Raw genomic sequence first — 25,630 nt, forward strand, 5'->3', positions numbered from 1 at the left:
CCCAGGATCATGACGTGAGCCAAAGGCAGAGTCTTTAACCCACTGAGCTACCCAGGTACCCCAAGATTCTGAATCTTTTAAGATCTTTTCTATTTCTGAACCTTTTGTTAGAATTCGTTGGAGACACAGTGCCTTTTAATGTCTATCTCATAAAGATCTACTTAATTGAGTTAACTTAGAGTACAAGAAGTTTGATGTCTTCTGAAGGACTGCTGTTTTCTCTTATGATGAGAGCTTTGACATACATTAGAGCTCCCTTTTGGGCCTGCGTGCCAGGGGACACCAATCTTGGCTTTGAGTGAACAAACATTTCTCAGGCAGGGTTTTGGAATAAATCCATTTCTCCTCCTTCATGATTATCTTTGTTATTTATTTCATGCCTCCATGGATTTTATGTTGTTTATTGTCTTAAATAACTCTTAGAAACAGGTACAATAAAAAAAGAGAGGGACAATGAAAATACATGTTAGATGTATTGTCAGAGATCTTTATTTCTAAAACTCTGATTCATAGTAAAGCCCTTTATTAAATAATTGGTTAGTATCATGGGACTGTGGATTAAATTAAATGAAAACCCTCAGTGTCATCAAAGAGATTAAATATGTATGCTAAGTATGATAAAATATGAGATTATGGGGAAATAAGAATCAAATGTAAATACTATGGGAGGTCAGTACAGGAAAAGCTTACACTGAAGAGACTTCACAAAGACAAGACAGAGGAGATGTTCTCATTGAATTTTCAAGCATGATTACCATAGGCTGCTAAATTTGTACAATGAACAATACTAAAGGGTGTCATTAGTACTGTATATGTGATAAATTATATAAATTATAAAAGATAATAGTATAAATATACATATGGCAATTTTCTTATAGAGTATGGAAGAGTGTCTTGAATAAGTGATTCCTTTAATTTACAGAAAGTAACCCTATGGGCTAATAGGAGCACTAAGAGTAATTTTTTAAACATGGAAGTATCATTAATTCTAATTTAATTTGTTTGGGATGGAGATTGAGCATAGTATGTTTTTTAAAGCTTCCAGTGTACACATCATGTTAAAGGATCATTGAATTTCAAGAGTGACATTTAGGTAGAGCTTTCATAATTCTATGCAGAGGAAATATTTGAAGCAGTGGGAAATGCTAGCTGAAAGTACAGGGACAATTTCACTGAAGAAGAAACTTCACACATAAATAGAAATGACATCTGATACCCTTCAACAGTGGTCTAAGTAGTTTAAAGTCCATTCTCTGGGCAATGGGTACAGTTAATGTTTTTTTAAATAAATAAGTCATAAAATCTAATTTGTTTTTGGAAGATTAATCTGCAAGCTGTGGAAAAGATAAATGAGAAGGGAGAAATTCTGCATGCAGGAAAATTAAGAGACCATGGCAGTGAACAAGGTTCATTGGAATCAGAACCCAACTTAAGTAGAGGCAGTGAAAATAAAACACAGGAGACATATAGAAGGTTCATAGTGAAGTTAGAATTATTAAGAATTGGAAGATGATTGGGTGTATGGGAAAGAGTTTCAGGCTGGGTGACAGAAAACGTGGTGATGTAACACTGCAGAGATCAGGAACACAGTCTCAGAGATAGTGAAGTGGAGATGTGTGTTTAAGGCAGCAGAGTAGACAAGTCCACAGCAGTGGGAGATCACAGTGAGTCCATCTCAGCAGCACCTCCCAGCTCAAGAGCTGGATCCATGGAGAACCAGACCCAAATCTGGCTACCTGGAGCCTTCTAACCATGAAGCAAGTAACTTAACTTCACTAAACCTTACTTGAATTTGTTAAATGTTAAATATTAATTTTAGCCCAAAGTTCATTATTTTTTTTAAAATCACATGAGATAATATAGACCCTTGACTAGTATATAGAGAATTCTCAAAAATGCTAACTAAATTTATTAGTAGGCAGAAGTTAAAGGTAAAAATAGATTTGCAAGTTAACTCCAGAGGTGCCAAATTAAGCCCATGGAGTAGGATATGTTGCTAAGGAAGAGAAGATATAGGAGGAAAAGATGGGCTAGATCTAGATCTTTGTAAATGCCTACATTGAGAATGCAGACACAGCAAGGAAAACCCAAACATGGATGGGAAAAGGACAGTCAAGAAAATGGGTGTCTAATCTTTACATGAAAAAAATATATATTCAGAAAAAAAGGAATCATTGCAAAATATGACCTAAGACTAGAGATCTTAAATCTAGAGCTTTGTTAGAACCTTCTAATGGACCTCAGGATTGTACTCTTAATCTTCCCATTTCTGGTAAAGAAAAGAAGAGAGAGCTACAGTGCACTAGACACTGCTTTGTACAATCACCCACCAAGAAAGTACTAAGAATTGTCTGATAATTAGCTGATATTATGTGAGAACATCTAAACAAAATATTGTACACAGTAAGTGCTACAACATGGAAGTAATAATTATAACAAACCAAGGCTCTGTGTCTGGTTTTAAAAACCAGTGGGACATCTGCTTGGCTGCTACCATAATTGGCTACCAGCCTGTTGTTTTGTTGTGCTGGAAGGAGGACTTTATGTTCTGTGGATATTATTTGCTTTTGGTCCAGAGGGACCCAAGTTTCCATTAGATTACAAGCTCTATAGACATAGCCACATGCGTGCAAGACACTTGCACAACTTCTCTAAGTTACTTTAAATTTCTTTCTTTTGAGCACTGGGTTCTTTCAAGCTTTCTTGATACTTTTGTACGAATTGACTGTCCTCATGACCTTCTGGTCTCTGAGGTGTCACTTGATGTGTTATGACTCCACTTGGCGGTTGCTTTGAGCAAATTGCCTGTGATAACCTAAACAAAGATATATAATGTCACAACAGAACTGTTTACTCCTGTTCTCAGTGTACTTAATTCCACTCACTCACGTGTTCATTTGTGCAGTCTCTCATTCAGGAAATGTTTCAGCATCAGCTCTGTGCTGATCACTGACCTAGATGTATTCTCTCCTGTTATCTGAAGAGTCATGTTCTGTTAGGGTCTAGAATGATTTCTGGAATACCTTCGATTTAAAGATTTCCTCAATTAATTATTTTTCTTCCCCTTTGCTCATATACAACAACCACAACCACCACCAAAATCTCTTGATTTTATCTCCTAAGTATATTTTTGCAAATCCATGTGTTTTTCTTTTTTTCCCCTCCATTTTTCCTGTATCCATTTTAGGTCAAGCTACCATTCAAGTTAGTGAGAGTTGCCTTACTGGCTTTCCCACATCCATTCTCCCATTCTCACCTCTCTTCAATCCCAGCAGCCGTGCTGCTCTCAGAGTTTGTTTTTCCAATCTGTAATTCAGACTTGAGCATGTATCTCTCTGGATTAAAATTCCTCAAAGGCTCCCCATTGTTCTTGGGATAAATCTCTGCCAATATCTAAGATGTCTGGCTCTTTCCTAACTCTCCTGCATCATCTCCTGTTACTTTTCCCTATCCTCTCATCCAGCCATGTTGGCTTCCCGCTCTCGTCCTTCAGTGACTTGAGTCTTCTGGCTCCTTCCCTTCCATGGCAGGCTGCTTACAGTTGCTGCCTTCTTAACCCTTGAAAGCTTTCCAAATTCTTTGCCACTTAAAACCTACTCACCCTTAGATATTAGTATGTGTCTGTAAATCAGTGTAAATAAAAATGGTAAATAAAAAGTCAAAGTTTGTGCTCCCAAGTATCTTACTGTTTTGTGAAGAGAGCCAGGCATTATTTAAGAAATCATAATAGATGGTCATAAACTGAGATAAACTAAGGTAAACTGGAGCAAAGTGTAAAGAGATGTTACTCTGTAATAAGCTAAGCTGAAAGGTCACAGAGGCTTCCCTACACACACACACACACACACACACACACACACACAGTCTATGTGTGTACACTTTAAACAAGTTGATTACAATCCAAGGGCGTTTTCCAAATAAGTTTTTCCTAAAAACAAGGTAGCAAGGTTAATGTGTTGAAGTATCTTGGTGAATATTCTCATTGTTTTCAAGTGTGTACAGGGGTTTATGCCAAAATTTCCCAACAAGGCCACAAACTATTCCTTCCCTGATACGTTACAGAGCCAAGGATTCAAAACACTTTAGTGTTAACTCTTACACAATGGACAGAAATACAAAGTGAGGGACAAATCTGAGATTTAAAATTTGAATTTCTCTGAAGGGAACTTTTTAAGGCATATGTTAATTTAAAAGTCCTAAACGCATTCATCATGGAGTGCTTAAGGAGGAAGCCGGTTCTGTTACTAATATTTGACAAAGGCTACAGGATGATGCTGGCTGGCTGAAGAAGAAAGATACCAGGAAGAAGAATGGCATCAAAGCCACAGGACTGGAAGGGGTTGGGAGGACAGAAGACAGGAGTACTGTTAATGCCCCGTATTAATGATGTTGTGTGTATGTAGAGATGAACTGCTTGTTTCGAGAAAAGCTTTTCACAGCGAAATGGGAAATTCCATAATAGCATCTTGTGAGGGCCAGGCTATCGACAGCTGGCGACAGCTGCTATTAGCAGCAGGATTATTGGTTCAACTTTAATACCCTAAAAATCTGCCATTCGGTGTGCAACAAAAAACAGATGTTTTGGTTTTCTCTGGTTCAAAAATTTAGACTCATCAATCCTTGAAAGAGGAACGGTTAGGGGGCATGAAAAGTCCTGGGTTTAACTGACATTCTGTGGTGAAGTGTTTAATTTTGAAGATAGTTGGTGAAGAAAGTTTCTGATGATTCTCTGGATAAGGGGTTAGAGGTCTTGTCCTAGATCATTATCCCAGAGCCATAGTTTTATTTTATTTTTATTTTTATTTTAAGTAGGCTCTATACCCAACGTGATGCTTGAACTCATGACCCTGAGATTAAGAGTAGCATCTTCTACCAACTGAGTCAGCCAAGTGCCCCTGTAGTCTTTTTTTTGTTTTTTTTTTTAAACTGGGTCTACCACTAGTATTTCCTTTCTCTCAATACCCCCTGTTCATAGATTGGTGCCTAGCAGGGAGTGAACAATTTAATGACGATGAATAGGTAATTCATGGAAAGGAAATTCAAGATTTCCTATTCTTATTTATAGGACATAACCCTTATCCAAAAATAATGGTGCTTAGAGTGTTGGAGACATTCTATGATATTCATTGTATTCATTGAAAATATGTGTGATCCTGAGTCCACTGGATTTTTTGTCTTCTCAATTCTTGGATGAAACGTTTTATAAATAAATTCAAGTAATAGACATTTTACACACATGAAAATTGTGGAAAATCATGGAAAATCTTTTTTTTTTTTTTTTTTTTGGAATGAACAGGCTCACATTCACATTCTATGATATTGAAAATACCTCACCCCCCCCCCCACCAGTCCCAACCCTCTTCTCATGTAAAATCTCCCCTGGTACTGGTTGGTTAACCTCACTGGCTGACTCTCTGCCCTGTGGATAGCCCTCCTTTATGCTGGTCATCCAACCTCCACTTGCCAGATGTGCCATTATGGCTGAGAAGTGGCCATCAGACCTGGCCCTCCAGGGTCTGCCAGGTCAAACTCTGTTTATAGAAAATGATGAGGACAAGTTGAAAAACATAAATGTAAGAGATGAGAAAGATCTCTGGCTAGAATTGTGCCTTACAGAACTGTCTTTCCCTTGTGCTGGAGACATAATGCTTCTGGGGATTTCCTGGTGCCATAGCAATACTCCACAGGGACTGTTTCCATCCTTTCCCTAACTTGGTTTTAAAATAAAAAAAAAAAAAATTTTAAAGCCTTGGAATCTCAACTAGGATGGCTAATCTAATACAGATAAAGCATGGATGAAACTCATTTTTAACCTGCAATTCTACTGTATGATGGGAAAGAAACTCGTGTAAGTTAGATTCTCATATGAGCCACTTACTAGCCATATGTCCACTGTCAGTATTTACCCTTTTAAGTTCCAGCCTTCTTTTCTGCAAAATGGGACCTAAAAATATTAACTGGATTTGAAAGGATATTTTTGGATTAGGAGAAGAGAATGGGATTGTATGATATCTACTTCTCAAAGTGCCAAGAGCACAGTGCTCCATACATTGGACTTACTAAAACACAAAAACAGTGGTTTTAGTCATTGGAAAAAAAGAATCATTCTCCTTTGTGGGATGATAGGTACTACTAGGTACAGGTCAGCATCACTTAGAAAGTGGTAACCCAAAGTCCATTATTTTTCTCTAATGTCATTCTGTAAGACATACTATTAAAATATTTAGTACCTCAAAATATTTAGTACCACAAAATATTTAGTACCTCAAAATATTTGTTGCCTCAAAAATCTCAGGGGAGCCGTGTGACTTTTCTAGTTCCTCTGTTCACTTCTAATGTAGAATTAGATTCTTAAATTATGAATCCTAGAAAGTGATTGATCAGAAAGTTTGCCATCATATCTTCAGAGTCATAACTTTAATCATAGTTTTGCAGGCCAAAGGTAATCTTATTTATATATTTACAAATAGTACGAAACAAAATTCAATTGAAATCAGCTACATTACACAACTATATGGAAAGATTAACTTAAACCAAAGCACCTGGCAACCCATAACACTTTCTGCCTCACTAAGTCAACCAATAAAGAACCAAATTACTCCCCCACCATATAAGAGAAAAGATACTAGAGAGTTTACCAAATAGATATTCACATTTAAGGACTCGCCTGCAAAAGAAACTCAAAAAAAAGTTAAGTTATTCTTAATATTCACTATTCTGTTTCTTTTATACTTAACCAGAAAAGGAGATTTTGAGCTTGTCTCTATGCTATCACAACAAATGGTAATTATGGAGAGAAGCAAATTGATTACTAATGATTATTCAATTTCTCATGTTTCATAAGCACAGAAACTATTTTTTATGGGACATAAAAGGTTTTAATAGGAAAAGGATTATAGGTTTTATTTTCCTCAACTGAGGCACAAAATGAATGAGATTTTTCAAGTTAACTTTCATTCCATCTGGCTCAGGTGTCAGGGATCTATATTTATCTCGAGTTAGGCATGCGCCTGAAGAGCTGGAAGGCTCAGGATGTCAATGGCTTTCAGATGTCAGGATAACCTTAAAGACAGATGAATGGTCAAGACCCCGTGCCTCATTTCTGAGTTCTCAGCTGCTGTGCTGTGGAAATCATGTGTTTATTTTCTGCGTCTCCTCCTACAACACTGTCTCTGAAGCCACACTTCAGATCCTACTTCTAGGCAAGCAAGCTACTCCAGAAGTTGGTGAGCAAAATATTTTTACTTAGGGGTGAGGTTATAAATGTCTTTGTTGTGGAAGGGTTATCATCTAGTAAATATTAATAATTATTATTTTTAACTCTTTAAGAAGATCATACTGTCTGTTCTAATACTTTAGGATGCTTTTTTTTTTTAAACATTTGTAAGCTTTCAACTAAATAGATGAATAGCCTTTTGACACTTAAACAATTCTACTAGTCTCCAAATTTATCTTTTGATATTTCCGTTTGCCCCCTTCATGGCTTTGACTTGGAAAGTATAAGAAAAACATAAATTTCTTATTTCAAAAGTGTAATTTTACTGGAAATATTATTCCTTCAGATTCTCTTAAGTTGATATGGCTTGTCCCAACCTAGTCTGTGTTATTTTAATTTCTGTTTACCTTCTTCTAAGCTTTAAAAATACTATCTTTTTGAAAAGGACACTAAAAATCAGACCAATTAAATTTTTCTCTTCCAAATTGGAAAAACTTTTATTTATTTTTTTAAGTGAGACAAGAGGTTGAATGACCTTTGTTCTTGGGACTCTGAAAATGTTTTTTGGCACACCATTAAGACTAACAAGTATATTTAAGAAATAATTTAAAAGATCAAATCCTTTTAAGCTGACTCATAGAAGGAAAAAAAAGTAAAAATCTTGATATATACTTACTGATCACTGGTGATAATACAAATTGTGCTGACGGTGGGAACCAGATAACTTACTTTGGAGGGAGGGGGTTTTGTCACATAGCAGAACTTTGCTACCTGGGGTGTTTCATAGTAAGGCTGTGTGAGATCAGAGAACACTGCAGAGAATGACAGAGGAGTGACTTACGCAGAAAGGAAACTTAAGGACATACTTAGCTTACAGACAAAACCAGATGCTGATTTAAAAACAGTCCCCTCTGACACCCCACGCTATTTTTAAAAGTTTCAAAAAGAATCGGGTAGAATTCTTTACCTTTAAGAGATCATTTCCTTTTGTTCTTTGGAGAAGTGGTTGTTTGGAGCTGTGCTGAATTCTGGGGCGAACATTCTGAACTGATGCTTACAAAAGTGTTAACCTCTCGTCCACTCCCTGCGTGAGAACTCACAGCTCAGGTGGGAAGTGGATCAGATGAAGAGAAACAGGCAACCTGACTTGTTCTCAGGTACACCTGACTAAAGAATGAAAGTGGGATTTGCAGGGCAATACACGAGACTCCTGTAATCCTGACAAGGAAAGGAGAAATGTTTTCAGATGATGTACAACGCAAACACCAATTATTTGGAATCTGATCCTTTTGTAAAGGACAATGACAACTTTGCAGCTAACTGTTTTGAGAGTTTAAGAAAGCTAACACCTGAGGATAATAAAACAATTTTCACCTGGGAAAAGTTAAGCTTTTGAACTCAGAAGAATCGTTGTCAGGCAAAAGTAGGGAGAAGGAAAAAGGTGGGGGGGACTATAATGTGGCTAACAAATCAGTAGTAAAGACTATTTAAGACTGCAGAGCAGGCCAGTTAAATGGAAGAATATGTTTTTCTTGGAGTGAAGAAATACATAGTAACCTACTGATGTTAATGTGACTGTGGTTAATTTTGCTTTTGGCACAAATGGCTAATTAGGATTATTCACTAAGGAATTTAATATTCTTAGTATTTACAAACTAAACTTCATAGGATTCTGAAATTCAAAAGAAATGCTTAAAATGAATGACAGGGGAAAATGTCTTTTATTGGTCCGTTGTTCATGTTTTTCATCGTTCTTTGGATGAAAACTGCTACGTGCATTACCACTTTCCTGCAGCCTGTAGGAAGTATTCTGAAGTGAGGAACAGGGAGGTGCCCGCAGGTGAAGTGACCTTGTGTTTTCATCGGGTTCCTGGAATCCTAAATTCTGCTGGGTTAAGTGTGATTCTCTCCATCATAAACAATGAACTGTTGTCAGGAAAAAGGAAACAGTCTAAAACTAACTTAAGTGCAGGGAGAATAAAAAATGAAATACAGTTTTATAAATAATTAGTGTTACCGTTTGTTGTATTGTAGCAAAGTGCAGAAATTGACTAAGCCACTAAAAAGTTTTGTCTTTTACTAAAGACAGTGAGTCTATGCCCCTGGTTTCCCCATGAACTTTCTAGCCACTTCTTTATGAAGGCGAGTAAGGTGGATTCTGTTTTGTGTCTTCTGAGGAATTTAGCTGTGTGGAAATTGAGTAACACTTTAAAGAAGGTGCTTGGTGGTACATTGTTAAATTGTTTAAAATGTTTTGAAATATACCCAGAGACCTTTGTCACACAAACACTATCATCTGAAAGAGGAAATGACAGAAAATTGGCAAGCATCATTGAGGGGCATAGCAAACAGCTTGGCTACATTCGTTAAGGAGTCCAGAGTATCCCAAATAGAAAACCATTGTTCAGTGCTTGTGGAGTTTAAAAACAGAATAAGAACAGTGCTTTAAAAAAAAAAAAAAATTAGTTTCATCTCTTAATGTTGTTTTTCTCATTAAGTCTTCCAAATATAAATGTTACATTTTTTCCCACTTTAATTTTTAGGAAATCAAAAAATATTAGTAGTCATGTCATAGTTTTAAAAATTAAGAACACAGTCTAAACAAAATTCATGTGGAGGCCCATTTTGTCCTATTCTGGAATCTCATTATTCCATTTGAAATGTAACAGATGCCATTGTAAAGTGTCCTTCCTGTATCTCCATCTAGGAAGATTTAGAAACGAAGTAATAAGAGTTAATTTATTCAGGACACTGGCTCCATAGCATGGACCTTAAACACAGTATCTTTATAGAACAAGCATAAATTTGCAATAAGTGAGTGGGATCTTTTCAACAAGTGTTGTTACTTTAAGAGGGAACCCTAAAACAGCGAGCCTGATTGAATCAACTGTCAGTCACTTATTCGTTGTTGCATTCATTAAAATATACATATGAGTATTTATTCTGTGTCAGACGCTGTTGTAGGCTCTAGAGAACATGATTAACGATATTGTGCTGGATGTTTATAAGGATCCAGGATCTTTCTTCAGGTGCTTGTTCTCCCCCCCGCGCCCCCCCCCCACCCACCACGTTCTAAATTTTGTTTATATGGAATGAAACTTTATTTTTAAAGATCTTATTTATTTATTTATTTGACAGAGAGAGAGAGAGAGAGATCACCAGTAGGCAGAGAGGCAGGCAGAGAGAGAGAGAGAAGCAGGCTCCCCCTTGAGCAGAGAGCCTGACACGGGGCTCAATCCCAGGACCCTGGGATCATGACCTGAGCCAAAGGCAGAGGCTTAACCCACTGAGCCACCCAGGCACCCTAGAATGAAATGGTTTGATGGAAGTTTCAAAAAACCTGTTAACTTAGTAAATGATAAAGATGTGGGATGATTTTTGTGGACACTTTCCACACCACTGCACACAGACCCCATAATGAATCATCTCTCCTGAAGAAGATGGGCTGGACAGGTGACTGCTAACTTTACAGAACTGGAAGGAAGAGACTGGGCAGAGTTACTTCCTTTGCTAACTTTCCTAACTTCTTGTCACTGCCCCTATAGATAAGCAATGCATTCTTAAAAAGCTAAGGAACTAACAGAATGTAGAAAACCCTTCTGGAATATGATCACATAACTGTGTATGTACTCTCAGCTTTGGGTTTGATAGCTCCTTAGGCTTACTTTGTGATGAACTATTTCATCTGAATGGGGGAACCAACACTCCTCTAAACCTTAGATCTGCCTCTTGGAGGGGAAAGGAAAGACATCGAGTTTCTCTGGAAACTTCTAGTTTCTGGGAGCTGTCTCCTTTTCAGAGCTGCTTGGTCAAAAGTTAAATCTAAGCTGACACATGGAGGGGCAGTTACAGAGCAGGACACAAGCTGTGATAACTATAATGAACAGTGATTAAACCTTCACTGTGCCCTCTGAGTTGGCCCTTTGGCGAGGCTGTAAACTCCAAGGAGGCAGGGGTCATTTGTAACTGAGCATCAGCGCTGCCCTGTGCCTGACACAGATTAAGCCCTTGATAGTTAGATTTTACTCCTTTATTCAATACTAAAAGTTTTACATCTAAATCTTTCCTAACCCAAAATGTTCACCTTCCACTAAGCGCTCTGACTAAAATTCTCAGAAGTTTTAATCATTTAAATGCATCTCTTATGCTTGGTGCTTTAAAAACAAAAACAAAAACAAAAACAAAAACAAAAAAAACACAACCAAATGAGTACAAATCTCTACCGCAAAGTGATAGATCTGTGCAGTGTTTTGTGTGTGAAATCCTTAGGTAGGCACTTTCAGGGAACGTTACCATGACGAGCACCACTCCTCCCTTCTCAGCACGACTGGGGTTTTGTTATTCTGTCATACACGGTAGAATATCTGTTAAAAATTGAATTATGAAATGTAAAACTCAAGTATTCTGTAATTCACATAACACGATAATCTCCCAGTGGGTCAAGTCCGTGAAGTTCATTTATTTCCCCAAATGCCACTGATTTCTTAGTCTTCCTCCCACCCCCCTCTGTGGGCAAAACTCAGATATGCTTGTTTTGACATTCAGTCTGCAGTCTTTACTCTGTGTACCAAGTTTTGGAGAAGAAGAGAAAATCTCTCTTACTTCTATCCGTTCCATTCTCCGCAGGGTCCAGTAGACATCTTCTAGATTTGCTAACCTGGCCCCAAGTACAGATTATGATTCCTTCACGTCTCACACACTTAATGGGAAACCACAGCAAAGAGAGAATCTGTTGTTCGCAAGCCTAGTCACCCAGAACCCCAGAATCCTCCCTTGGGGTGGAAGGAATGGCCAGCTGGGGGAGAGGCATAATCATCCTCTGTTGTCTTCCTCTTGGTCAGGGGACTTCCTTCGGTTTTCCAAACCTCTGTATTGCATCCTTATCCTGCCCAACTCTTATAATCATTCAGTGACATTTTATGTTTTACCCAATGAAGTCAGGAAAAAAAGATTAAGCGGGGAAAATGGTAAATCCTGGTATTCAGAGGCACACTGTAGGAAGCTCACTGGGATGATGCCCATTATCTTCTCCACCCCATTAGTATTCCTCTTAAGTAACAGAGGTGCCATTTTGTTTTTCTCTCTCAAATCTCCCACACAGAACTTCTGTACATAGTAACCGCAGGAACATTTCTGAAGCTGAAATCCTGTAGAATAAATAAAAGCAGTTGAAACTCACTGAATGGTCTTTTGTGAAAAGAAAACGACTTACTAATTATCTCCCATGGCAAAGCAACAGCTAAGAAGCTTGGCTTTTTTTCTGAGGTTTAAAGCTGGAAGTCGACTTTCGGCAGCCCTCCCAATGTTCACAGTTGCTCACAGCAGAAGCTGCAAACCTTAGAAGTGGGAAGAGTTCTTAGTATACTCTTAAACCAAGATCCACTGATTTTATAAGTGAGGACTCCCAAGGCCCAGAGATGTTAAATGAGCTGTTTATGCCATTGCCTTTGAAGTGCAATGGCATAAACAAAGCACAGGCTTTGAAGTGACAGTCTCCTGTTTCCTGGTCTTCGGTTTTTTAGGGCCCCATTCCCCATCAGCACCTACTAAGTGACCTTATCAGTTTTTATAGTTTTGCCAATAATCTACACATTCAAGAGAACGCAAGTCTGTATCTCGTGGTCCCAGTGCCTGCTGATCAAGGTCTCCATGTGGACACTTTGTATCCTGTGTTGAAAGTATCTGACCCCTTTAAACTTCTAGTTTTGTCTTCTGTTTCATGATGTACATTTTACGTTCAAGATTCAACTGGAAGCAACCCCAGGATAGGTATGTCACTTACTATGCTTGGATCGATCCTCTTGCTGAGTAAAATATATGTACATACATAGACTCTGCAAACACTTCTTAAACAAATGAATAGGTTGAATCGGTAATTATATCCTGCCAGTGAAACCAGAAATTATAACCGCTCTAATCGCAATGATGTAAAATAATTAGTATTTAATGAGAGGCATTGTAAACTGTTGGTGGAAACACTGTCTCTGTAGTCCAATGGAAGAGGTGTGAAATTTGGATCTGCCATTTCCCTCAGCCATGACCCTGGCAAAGTTGGTAAACCTCTCTGAGCTTCTACTTCCTCATCCGTAAAATGGGGATGATGAAAGTACCTACCTCATAAGTCAGTTGCTCAAAGTCAGCGAGTTACTGCATGCAAGGTATTTACGCAAGTGCCTTGTATGTGATAAGTGCTTAGAGGGATTAACTATTGTTATTTTGCATATTAATTTAGACATGGGTAGTGTTAGCCTCATTTTAAGTATGAGTAAACAGAGATTAGGAAACTGGCCCGGGATCTTGCAGCTAGTTCAGTGAAAATGGCATAAACCTAACCTCATCCCACACCCACATCTATTCCTAGTATTTCCTCTTCATTCTTTGCTTTCTTCTTGTTACTAGAGCCTGAAACATAGTACCCCTTCTTGATTTTTTTTTTTTTTAACTTTTACCTAGCTAATTATTCCGCAAGGCTGAGCTATTCCTGCTACTTTCTAAATATCTCTCCATCTCTACTAAATATTTCTGAAATCTTTCCCAACTACTTCCTTCCAGCCACTACTTTAATTCAGACCATATAATTTTCTGCCTGGGTTATTTTCAAAAGATTCCTCTAGGTTTCTGCCCAATCTATTCTCCACATCGTGCCAAAGCCATCTTCCTAAACCTAGATTTTATTATGTATGCCTTCCCTAAAATTCTTGAGTAGCTCTAGATTGTTTTCAAGAGAAATTCCCAAGAGAATGAATTCCTGGGTCTTCAGGCACACAACTCAGTCTGGTGTGGGTTGTGGTAGGACTTCGCGTTGTCATCTGTCCCTGTCTCTCAAATATCCCGTCTTGTCTTTCCAAAACCCATATCTGGGACCAAAGCTTTCTCAAATAGCTATATTTACTCAGTATGGTTTTTGTTTGTTTGGTTTTTTTTTTTAAGATTTATATGTTATTTTATAGAGCTCAAAGTGAAGGGGCAATAAGAGAAGGAGAATCTCAAGCAGATTCTGCTGAGCAGGGAGCCCAATGGGAGATGACAGATGGGGCAGGTGCTTGATCACATGACCCTGATATGACCTGAGCTGAAATCAAGAATCAGAGGCTTAACAGATAGAGCCATCCAGCCACCCTGTCAGTGTGTATTTTCTTATGGAGATTATATATATTCACATACATACATATATAATATATTTATATTTATATTATTTATATATAAATAAATTTATATGTACTTTATATATTTATAAATGCATAAATATACTTTATGTATTTATAAATATATAAAGTATATTTATATATAAATAAATAATTGATATAAATAATATAAATATTTATATAAATAAATAAATATCTTTTATCCATTTTACCCTTTCCCACTTGCTTTACCCGGACCTGTATTGTATACCTCTCAAGTAAGCTAACAATTTTTTCACCAAAATGTCCTTCATCACCCTTCCTCAATCCACTATTCTTCTCCCAACCTCGGTGTACGTGTCACAGTGTAAAATAATTTACAATTATTTATAAAATTGTACAAATACAATTATTTGTAAAGAGACAAATGTATCTTCCTAGCCATGCCTTGAGCTCCTGGAGGGGAAATAGCAGCTTTTTGTTTTGTTTGTTCTCCCATTTTTCCCAGTCAGAAGTCCAGACTTAGACTACCTCAGACTACCTTTACTCTTGCAAAGGCTACAGAAACATTTCCCAGTGTCACTGGAGAAATGAAAGTCGAAGTAAGTGAGAAGCAAAGTTAATGATTCAGACGATGATAGGGAAGTGGCTTCAGAAGTATTCTGGAGCTTTCAAGAATGAGGAAGAGTTTGATAGGGGAAGTGATCCAGTATTAGAACCTGCAAAAGTGGGTGCCTGGGTGGCTCAGTTGGTTAAGGGACTGCCTTTGGCTCAGGTCATGATCCTGGAGTCCTGGGTTGGAGTCCAGAGTTGGGCTCCCTGCTCTGCAGGGTGTCTGCATCTCCCTCTGACCTTCCCCCCTCTCATGCTCTCTCTCAAATAAAGTCTTTAAAAAAGAAAGAAAGAAAGAAAGAACTTGTTAAAGTGATTGCAAAAAAGCCTGAAGCAAGAATTTGTGTATCTCCTGGGCTGTGATGTGGTGAAGGGAGCGGAACCAGAGCTGGGTTCAGGTTGCAAGCATGACCACTCAGCAGGTGCTTGCTATGTGGGCAAAGGGTGAAGGGCAAGATAAGATTAGGGAAGGACAACACTGTGATGGCTGGGCCAAACTCAGAGTCCGCTGGACAAGCAAGGGAATGTTGGAAACTAGAGAGTGAAAAGTATTATGTCCCACCACTCCGCTCAGTTTTGACAGCTGCTTCAATCGGACTTGATTTAGCACAGTAGTTCTCAAAAAAATTGGTGTATATGTGAATAACCAAAAATGTTTAACTCGGTTCTCATAATGCCTGCTTTTAAAAGATCTGTTGTGGGGCGCCTGGGTGGCTCAGTGGATTAAGCCGCTGCCTTCGGCTCGGGTCATGATCTCAGGGTCCTGGGATCGAGTCCCGCATCGGGCTCTCTGCTCAGCAGGGAGCTTGCTTCCCTCTCTCTCTCTCTCTGGCTGCCTCTCTGTCTACTTGTGATTTCTCTCTGTCAAATAAATAAATCTTTAAAAAAAAAAAAATCTGTTGTTATGTGGCGTAATTAGCCCCGTCATCACCATCGTCATGACCGCTGTTTCCTTCATCTCCTCTCACATCCTATACTTCCCACCTTACTGATCACCATTAAAATTTGATCCCTTAATATACAAACTTTATCTTAATCCCTTTAAGAGGTTGTTTAAAATCAACCTACTATTATCTTGATAGCCCTTTATTGGGAGAGTCTTGGTTCTCTAATTATATGGTGCTGTTTCTACGCTTTGTGGCAATTAGAATTGCATAGTATCTTCAGTGTAGTGGCTGAGATGCCTCTCCCTTAGTGGGATTTCAACATACTTGGGATGCCTGTGTGGCTCAGTCATTAAGCATCTGCCTTCGGCTCAGGTCATGATTCCAGGATCCTGGGATAGAGCCCCACATTGGGCTCCCCGATCAGTGGGAAGCCTGCTTCTCCCCTCTCCCACTCCCCCTGCTTCTGTTTCCTCTCTTGCTGTGTCTTTGTCAAATAAATAAAATCTTAAAAAAAAAAGACTCAACATACTCTTCTAGCTTCTCTTGAAGCAGAACTATGAAGCTCTTCATTACTTCAATGTCCTTCAGCTCCTGATGGGTTTCTCCTCCCCTGCCCTGGCTTATGTGTCTCATCTTGACCTATTCTTTTATTCTCCATTTGATACAGTTGCTCTAACCTCAAAATCATTGTTTAATGCCACTTTGCAAAACTATAATCATCTCTCTTGTTCCTCATCACCATAGTATCTTCTAATTTTTCTTCAAGTTCCATTTAGTCTTCTACAACATTCTCTGGAACCGTGGTGCTAAATCTGTCAGAGCCTCCTGATACCAGGGGCACGAGAGCCAGGCTTTTGAGATAGTTCATAGTCATTGTGTTTTTCAGCCAAAGACAAGCAGGAACACACCTGCAGTTGAACAAGTTGAGTTGATTACTCATTGCAGAGGGCAGAGTGTACCACAGGGAACCAAGGGTGACTCAGATAGGTGTTTGAAAGATTCTTACAGAATTTGGACTTCGATTGGGTGATTGGGTGGCAGAGGGCAGTGGCAAGGAAACAGCTTTGCCCTGAATAGAATATTGTTGGGAAGCAGGGTAATTTTACAACTGGGTGTCTAATACAGCTAATCTAGGAAGAGGCAAGATGAGACTGGCAGAGGCTGTAGTTGGCACAGAAACAGCGATAACCTTTATTAGCTGGGAAAGGGGTTGCGTCTTATCTTAGTGTTCATAACTGGTCTATGTTTATTTATTTTTAAAAGATTATATTTATTGGAGAGAGAGAGAGAGAGGACACAAGCAGGAAGGAGGGGCAGCGGGGGAGGGAAAAGCAGACTTCCCGCTGAGCTGGGAGCCCTATGCAGGGATTGGATCCCAGGACCCTGGGATCATGACCTGAGCAGAAGGCAGACACTTAACCAACTCAGCCACCCAGTGGCCCCGATGATTGGTCTATATTTAGACACAATTACAGAGTGTTTTGTTTTTGTCATGACCCACCGTGATCATAGAGTGGCCATGTCTAAAGCTGATATTTGTGAAATTGTTCCTGTTTGACAAGCAGATACTAAAGCCTGGCTCTTGAGTACCAGGCCAGTGTCCAGAGACAGCAAGACCTACCTGTCACATAGCAGTGGGTGAGGTCCTGACATCAGGGGCGGTTTTCTCTTTCTCGTGACAAAATTCTTTGTTATTTCACTGATGAAACCTACTTCTATGAAGTCCACTTTCCGCTACATTGGTGATAAGATTCTAATAGAGCTTCTTTGTAATTTTCTTCCTAAGCCCTAAGGTATGGTCAATGCACTGAGTATTTTAATACAAAATTTTATTTATTTTATGCTAGCTTATTTTTTTATAATTTTATTTATGATTTGACAGAGAGAGACAGCAAGAGAGGGAACACAAGCAGGGGCAGAGGGAAAAGCAGGCTCCCTGCTGAGGCTCCCTGCAGAGCCTGATGCGGGGCTGGATCCCAGGACTGTGGGATCATGACCTGAGCCACCCAGGCACCCCATGCTAGCATTTTGATAGTTAGTAAGAACCACAAGGGATCAATCTGTGTAACTATAATGCGTACCAGTTTCGGGAATTGATTCATTTCTTGGCACTTGTACCATGAAAATGAATTTGTTATGTAAATGAAAAAAATATACCATTGACCGATGAAATAAATGGAATAAAATCTTAATTTCACTTAGTGAAAGTTACTTGTGGAGAAATTAGAGGGTCTTTCCACTTAGTGCATAGGGGAAGAGCTTAATTAATCAGATTGCAGAATCTTGGAGTTGAGAATTACTATAAATCAAAGTATTTCTGGAAATAGATCTAAGTTGAACTTAAATAAATGTGGTTAAAAATAAATATGCCAAACTTCTACTTAGATATTCTAGATGCCTCCTGAAATAAACGGCATAATCTTACTTTTTCTTTTACATAATAGACTATCATTGTAAGTTTTGCTTGAAAGAATATCTAGGAAGTGATTCAAGTTCATGATTGAATAATTTTCAATATTTTAGTAATGTGTGGATTTAAGATAATTAGAAACATTGACAAATACCCCATGCTTATAATTTGCTTTAGAACTTGTTAGGCTTCTGTAGAGGAGGTGTGGGTTGGGATGGGATAGGTTGTGGGGGCGGTGGGGAAAAGAAGAGATAAAATACAAATTAAGCTTGATTCCATAGGTCACATATGGAAAAAATACTTTTCACAATGTAATATTTAAGACACTTGGAATATTGTTAAATATACCACTTGTTTTATATGTACTTACTTTTTAAACATGAGACGCATCATAAATCCAAGATTTCAGTCCCATATGTAAGATTAAATTTCTCCATCTTTGGGTGTTTTTTCCGATTAGTCTTAAAATAGAATAAAGGCAGTACAAAATAGAGATTTGTTTTTCACCTCTGCTTTTTTTTTTTTATCGTATTATCTTCTTAACAAATAGAAGTTATTTTCATTGAACTTTATAGAATTTGCCCTTTAGTTGCCCTGAAGATAGGATCTAAACAAAGAAAGATGTGCATTTTTTATTTTCCCAGTAAGATTTACCCTTTCGCATGATCCTATTTCATCTTTCCTGTTTTCAAGTGAAACATGTAGCTTTGTTTTATGGAAGCCAGGAATAATAATTTACCTAATGGGAAACTGTAATTGAGAAGTTAAAGCTCCAGTTAAACATTTCAACTGTTAATTAAGCAATAAGGCTTAAGTCTTTTTAAATATTACAGATATCTGTTAGGAGCCTAGGTGATGTGGGTTTATTCAAGTCTTGTACAACCACTGGAAGCACTTTGGATCCTGAAATCCTGATAGTTCAGTAGTTATAGCAAGATCCTGATAACTGACTTGATTCCTTATTTATAGTAATAAAAGAGAAATAATACCAATAAATATAAAAATATCCATTTGTTACTTGGGAAGTTAGTATTCTTGGACAGTGTTCTTTATTTTATGCAGGGTCAAATTTGCATAAATGTACTTGTGGATATGCATTTTCTTTAATACTCCTGGAAGTTTGCTACAGATAAACATTAATTACTGATTTTTGTAATGGTCAAAGTAATTAATTACTGCTTTTTGTAATGGTCAAAGTATTTTTGTGTGCTCAGTTTAGCAAGAGATACCTATTTTAAATGGAAATAAAAGAGGATTAGGGCCACTTTCCTTACCTGAAACATTCCTGCACTTGGTGTATTTCCGCAAACTGCTCACACATCACAGGTACTATTAAAACAGTTGTTATGACTTAGGTCAGAATAAAATGGCAACTTTCTCCTCCTGCCTATATCTAATCCTTGTTTCTCCAGAGCATATCAGGCTTAGGGGCAAACAGAGGTGATTGTTTTTAATTGCAAAAACTAACCAGATTATTTCTTGGAAAGTCTTCGTGTTTTCCACCGGCTTAAATTCTCTTCCGTTCTTTATCCTGTAGCTCTTTAAACTGTCCTAATGCATTTATGTTTTGTGCACCACTGGCCAAACAAGACACTGTGCATATGTACACCAAAAAGCAGGTTCATACAATTTTTTTACTTATTGCTTAACAACATAAGTTGTTAAGGTCCTTCTCAAAGATACGCAGACTAGACTGACCAGTGTGTCCTACTCATTGGTCCATGGCCTTCATAATAGAGCCCTCTGTCTCTTGACCTTTGTTCTCCAACCTTAGCCCCTGCGTCTCTCCCTGACCCCCCACAATGCTGCAGGGCTCCCCCAATTCTGCTCGACCTTGTGAGCCATACTGCAGCCTGGGGAAAGTGAGAAATCAGGAGTTTAAATGCTTCTTAATAGCGGCTGAAGGCCGTGGGTGCCCTGGTTATCTGCTTTGCTATTTGTTCGCATTATATTATAGTTGGCACTTCAGCCGGTGTAAGAGAAATGCTCCATCCTAGGTTCCTTGGGGTGTTAGTGTTTTTGTCTCTGCCTTTACTGGGGCTATTGGTTCAGCTCTTACTCCGTTTTCTATACTTCTCCTCTTCCTAGCCCTGCTGTTCTGCTCCAGAGCCTGGTCAAACAGGCTTTCCAGGATTATTCCTCCCAGTTAGGAGGAGGACTCCAGGGGCTGGCTTCTCAGTTTGATGACCCTCTTGCCGCGGCTGTCGCCATAACTGCAAATATTCCCACGACGCCCTCTTCTGTCTAGAATGACTCTGTCTCCTCCTCGTTAGACCGGATACAGAGCCTCGTGTTGTTCATTAGTCTTCTGTGGACTTCCCTCCCAATCTACTGCTTTTAGTACAACCCTTTATAAGGGAAAACTCTTATCTTATCATTTCCTCTACTTACAGTTGCTTAATGAGTCTCTTCAGCTTACAGAATAAAATTCGAGTTTCTTAGAAATATGCAGGGGGCCTCAAAATCTTGTTTCCACCCATTTTCTTCACTTTTTGCTGCTTCCTTAAAAGTGATTTTGTGGTCATTCCCTTCTGACTTCGAATTTATTCATACTGTTCACTTTGCTTGTCCTGCCTTTTCTTCCTCTCGCATGATTGGAAAATATCTACTTATCCATTGAAGCCCTTCCTTTAATGTATAGTGTATCTCCTCTCAACAAAACCATAATCTATTAAACACCCTGTTTTTACTCCTCTTGTATCCCAGTGCCAACCTCAGTGTCTGGATAAAATCAGTGGCCAGTAAGTGTTAAAATGAACATATGAGTAAATAAGTTTCCTAACACGTTTCCTCCCTTTTAATCCAAAGCTTGGAACTTTCTTTTCTTTTTTTTTTTTTTTTAGATTTTATTTATTTATTTGACAGAGAGAAATCACAAGTAGATGGAGAGGCAGACAGAGAGAGAGAGGGAAGCAGGCTCTCCGCTGAGCAGAGAGCCCGATGCGGGACTCGATCCCAGGACTCTGAGATCATGACCTGAGCCGAAGGCAGCGGCTTAACCCACTGAGCCACCCAGGCGCCCCGGAACTTTCTTTACTTCTATTTTTTATAATTTATCCCAGAAAAGCTTAGGAGAAAAGCTTTATGAAAACTCTTGGAGTTTTCCCCAATAGCAATTCCTAAGTGTAAAATTTATATGGCATTAAGTAGATCTGAATTCAAGTCTTAGTTACAGTTTCATTCCCTTGGACAAATTGGGCAGCTCTCAGTGTCTCAGTTTCCATCTGTAAAATGGGTGCAAAATTATTATACAGTTATGATTTTAAAATCCAAACTATACTAAAACAGTTGGAACTCTAAATGTTTTTTTAATATCCCTCTCAGGTTCAGAATTAGAAGACATGAACTTCGTTTCCTGTTCTCTTACTGTCTGTGATAAAAATAAATTTTAAGTTCCCCTCTCTGCTTTTTAGCTAAAATGAGGCAGCTATACCAGATGATCTATAAAGAATCACCCAATCTAAGTTTACTTGATCATCTGTCATCTGAATCTATTTCCTCTTATGTATATATGATTATACTATAGTTTCCCAAGTATGTTTTTTTAGTTTTTTTGTTTTAATTAATTTTTTTTAAGTTTTCCCAAGTGTGTTTTTAAAATTATTGACAAATGAAGATAATTTCAGCAGGGGAAAGTATTCTAAATTTACAGGATAGGTGTCTGGGAGCTGGTATGCAACAGGCTACAATATCCTGGTCAAATTCCAAACACAGAAGTAAATTTTGGTGTGTTGATTTTCTGATCTACAGGCTTGTGTAGCAACTATTTATAAAGACTCCCAATAAAATTTTTAGACTAAATAGGCATGATGTCAGCAAGAGAGCAGTTTTAGAAATTTCTAGCACCCATTCTGTCTCAGACACATCAATCTGAACAACTACCTACACATGAAAATACCTTCACAAGAGCTAAGAATTCCAGGTGAGGAATTACTGTACCTGCGTGAAGCAGGTATCCTGTTTTTATAAAGCTGTTGAGACTGTATTAGATGATCTCAATATTTTCAGTGAAGTAAAAAATAAAGCAGTTTTCTGAGAAGATAAATTTCCTGGGAAACTCTTGGGAAGATCAAGACACAGAAAAAATGAGACAGTGATGGTAAGAAACCCAAGGTTAGGAAGAAAAATTAAAGGATTGAAAGTCCTTACTGTGGACAGCTCAGTTCAGATACAGTATTGTTTCAAAATGTATTTGATTGGGGCACCTGGATGGCTCAGTTGGTTAAGTGTCTGCCTTCAGCTTAAGTCATGACCCTAGCATCCTGGGATCCGGCCCCGAGGTTCAGTGACAGGAGATCCAGCTCCTGTTCATTGAGGAGCCTGCTTCTCTCTCTCTGCCCTTCACCCCACTATTGCTCACTCATTTGCTGACTTTCTCTCAAATACATAAAATCTTGAATAAATAAATAAATAAATGTATTTGATTACCAAATGAATGTGATTGAGCAAAAGTCAAGTAGTATTTTAGCACCTAAAGAAGAACAATTCAGGGATGCCTGGGTGGCTCAGTTGGTTTAGTGGTTGCCTTCAGCTCAGGTCATGATCCTAGTGTCCTGGGATTGAGTCCCACATAGGGCTCCTTTCTTGACCAGGAGCCTGCTTCTGCCTCTGCCTGCCTGTGCTCTCTCTCTCTCTCTCTGACAAATAAATAAAATATTAAATAAAAAATCAATTGCCCTGGTTTCCCTGTCTTCTCCCATTCCTCATGTCTCCTCCCAGGAGAAGAATACCTTGGACTTTTTCTAGATAACATACCTATAGTGTTAATGCTTGATTTTTTTTTTTTTAATTGTTGTCTTTTACACATTAGCCTTTGATTTGCTCCTGTGGAAAAGGAGGACCTCCCTTTTATTGTATATACACACAGACCCCTCCCCCCAGTCACCCACAACCCCCACATGTATACCTTTTCCAATCCAATCAGGGTTCCATCCTGATACTACTGACTGCATTCATATGTACATTTTCTGAAAAGCAGAGCCACAAGTTGAGAATGAGTGCTTTCTTTCTGGTCAAATTTACCTTTTCCTGGTGATGCTAATTGCCTCCTTCAATCTTCTTTCATCCTCCTGATCCAATATTACCTTTCTACTCCCCTAAGCCTCTGACATAATTCTTACCCTGAAACTGCCTTTAAATTTCCTCATGGAAATTCCCTTTTTGTCTCTCAGTTGTCAGACCAGCTATTTCTTCAATCATCTGTCTTCTGGTTTCTTGGTTTAACTTCCTTGCTTTGGTGGAGTTTCTGTTCTGGGAGTTCCTTGAGCTCCTTAGGAAAGGGTAAAAAACAAATTTGGGAACTTGCAGACATTAAAATGACTTTACCCTCATTCTTGAAAGCCTGTTTGCATATAGAATGACAGAGATCATTTTCCCTCAGATGGTTGAAGAGATTGCTCATGTGACTTCTAAATTCTCAGTGTTGCTATTGAACATTGTTGTCTTTCAGACTTGGGTGTGACATTACTCCCAAGCCCACCAGAGGCTTTTAAGACTTTTGTTTATTCTTGGTAGTCTCAAGGCTCATGAGTACAGACAGCTAGGACACTGCAGGGGCCCTGTGAATCCACTGTGCTATGGCTGGGTGACTTCTTGCGCTCCAGACATTTCTGTCCCTCAATTCTGGAAAATACTCATGAATGCTACCCTTATTCCTTCATTTTCTTTCTGGTTTTATTTTGCTTTCCCTGGAAATGGCTTCATGTGGATGTTGCCTCTGCTCTGCTCCAGTGATGATGCTCTCATGACTTCTCTGCGCAGCCAACACTCTGACTCAGACACTTGAACGGCTCTGCTGACTCTGCCATTTCTGTGAGCATCACTTACATTTTCCAGATTGCTCCCTTTTATTTCCCTCTCTGTGATTTTATGATTTTCTATTTCACTATTCAGTCTAAAGACATTAATCACAAAAATATTTAGTGTTTTCTTTATCCCCTTTCGTTTTATTTATCCTTATTGTTTGCTTGTCTGTTTTAAATTTTGTCTTGCATGTCAGGTGTTCCTCAAATGTCTGATGGTCCATTTATATTTAAAATGTTGGCAGATAAATAAAAATCTCATTCATATGGGTTTTCTCTTACCAATAGGGTAGCCACTAGCCATAGGTTGTTCTTGAGAATTCACTTAGTCCAAAATGAGATGTGCTGTTTTTTGAAATTTTATTTTATTTACGTTCAGTTAATTATAGCATATCATCAGTTTCAGAGGTAGAGATTAGTGACTCATCAGTTGTATATAACACCCAGTGCTCATAACCTCATGTGCCCTCTTTAATGTCCATCACCCAGTTACACTATCCCCCACCCAGCAACCCTCAGTTTGTTTCCTGTGGTTAATGAGATGTGCTCTAATAGTAAAATAAACTTGGACTTCTAAGACTTTGTATAAAAAAGGCAAAATATCTCATTAATGAAAAATACTATAATTTTTATTTTGGTTATTAAAAAATAATGCACTGTAACACTATAATACAATACATATGATATTATTTATACATACAGATGATTATAATTGATTAAAATGATAGTACTTGTGATGTTGGGCTAATTTATATATTAATATGAAAATTAATGTCACCCATTTATGCTTTTAATGGGCACCTGGACATTTCAAAAGTATAACATGAGGCTCATGGTATACTTCTATTGGTCAGTATCACTCCAGAGGAATCAGGTAAAGTCCCAGCCATGTCGTTGTCCTCCTCCACGGCCCATCTCCACTAGGACGTCCTAGCAACACATTTTCTCTTACACCAGTCAGCTTCCCCAGAAAGAATCCTGTCACTTCTGGCTTGCTAGAGTTCTGTCACTTCTGGCAATAGATAAGGAATCAGTATGTAGAATTTCACTTAAACTTATCGCAGCGTGGATCTCCCTTGTGCCCATACCTGGGCCTCCTGCTCTTAAGCCCAGAATTCTCTGGCTCAGTACCGCCAAAGAGAAAAGACTCCACCTCTCAGCAGGGTGAGGAGGGAGAGAGAGCGGGCTCATTGGAGTGTGTGGAGAGAGGATCTAGGGTATAGGACTTACAAAGATACTCAACCAAATTATTCCCTGCTTCCCATGGCACCCCATGCTGCTAATCCATGGCCCCATCTCTGGGACTCTAGAACAGATTCCTTTTGCTTCTCACTGGCCTCGTGTTCTAGGCATAGGTGCTGAGAATCTGATGCTCTAGGGTCTGCTGAGCAATTACCATTGGTCCATTTGCTTTCTTATTATTGAGTTGTCTCTGGCCTCTCTCATCTAAATACTTGGGCTGAACACATGCATTCATGTTTTTGTAAGCTCTGTTACTTGCATTTTAATGAAATTTCAAGTGCAAGTGAAAAAGCATACGATCTGCCACGCTGAACCAAAAGTCTTAGAAGCACTTCATC

General features: G+C 38.6%; 1 protein-coding gene across 1 annotated transcript in view; it reads left to right on the forward strand.

Moving 5' to 3' along the window:
- Positions 1-7,085: 7,085 nt before the first annotated feature.
- The window catches only part of CD36 (CD36 molecule), an 81,426-nt gene continuing 62,881 nt past the window's right edge, over positions 7,086-25,630 (forward strand). Inside the window, exon 1 of the mRNA XM_059170958.1 lies at positions 7,086-7,226. The gene's annotated coding sequence lies outside the window, so the exon portion shown is untranslated. The remainder of the gene's footprint in view (positions 7,227-25,630) is intronic.

Source organism: Mustela lutreola, chromosome 4 (assembly GCF_030435805.1).
Source record: "Mustela lutreola isolate mMusLut2 chromosome 4, mMusLut2.pri, whole genome shotgun sequence".
NCBI classification, from domain to species: Eukaryota; Metazoa; Chordata; class Mammalia; order Carnivora; family Mustelidae; genus Mustela; species Mustela lutreola.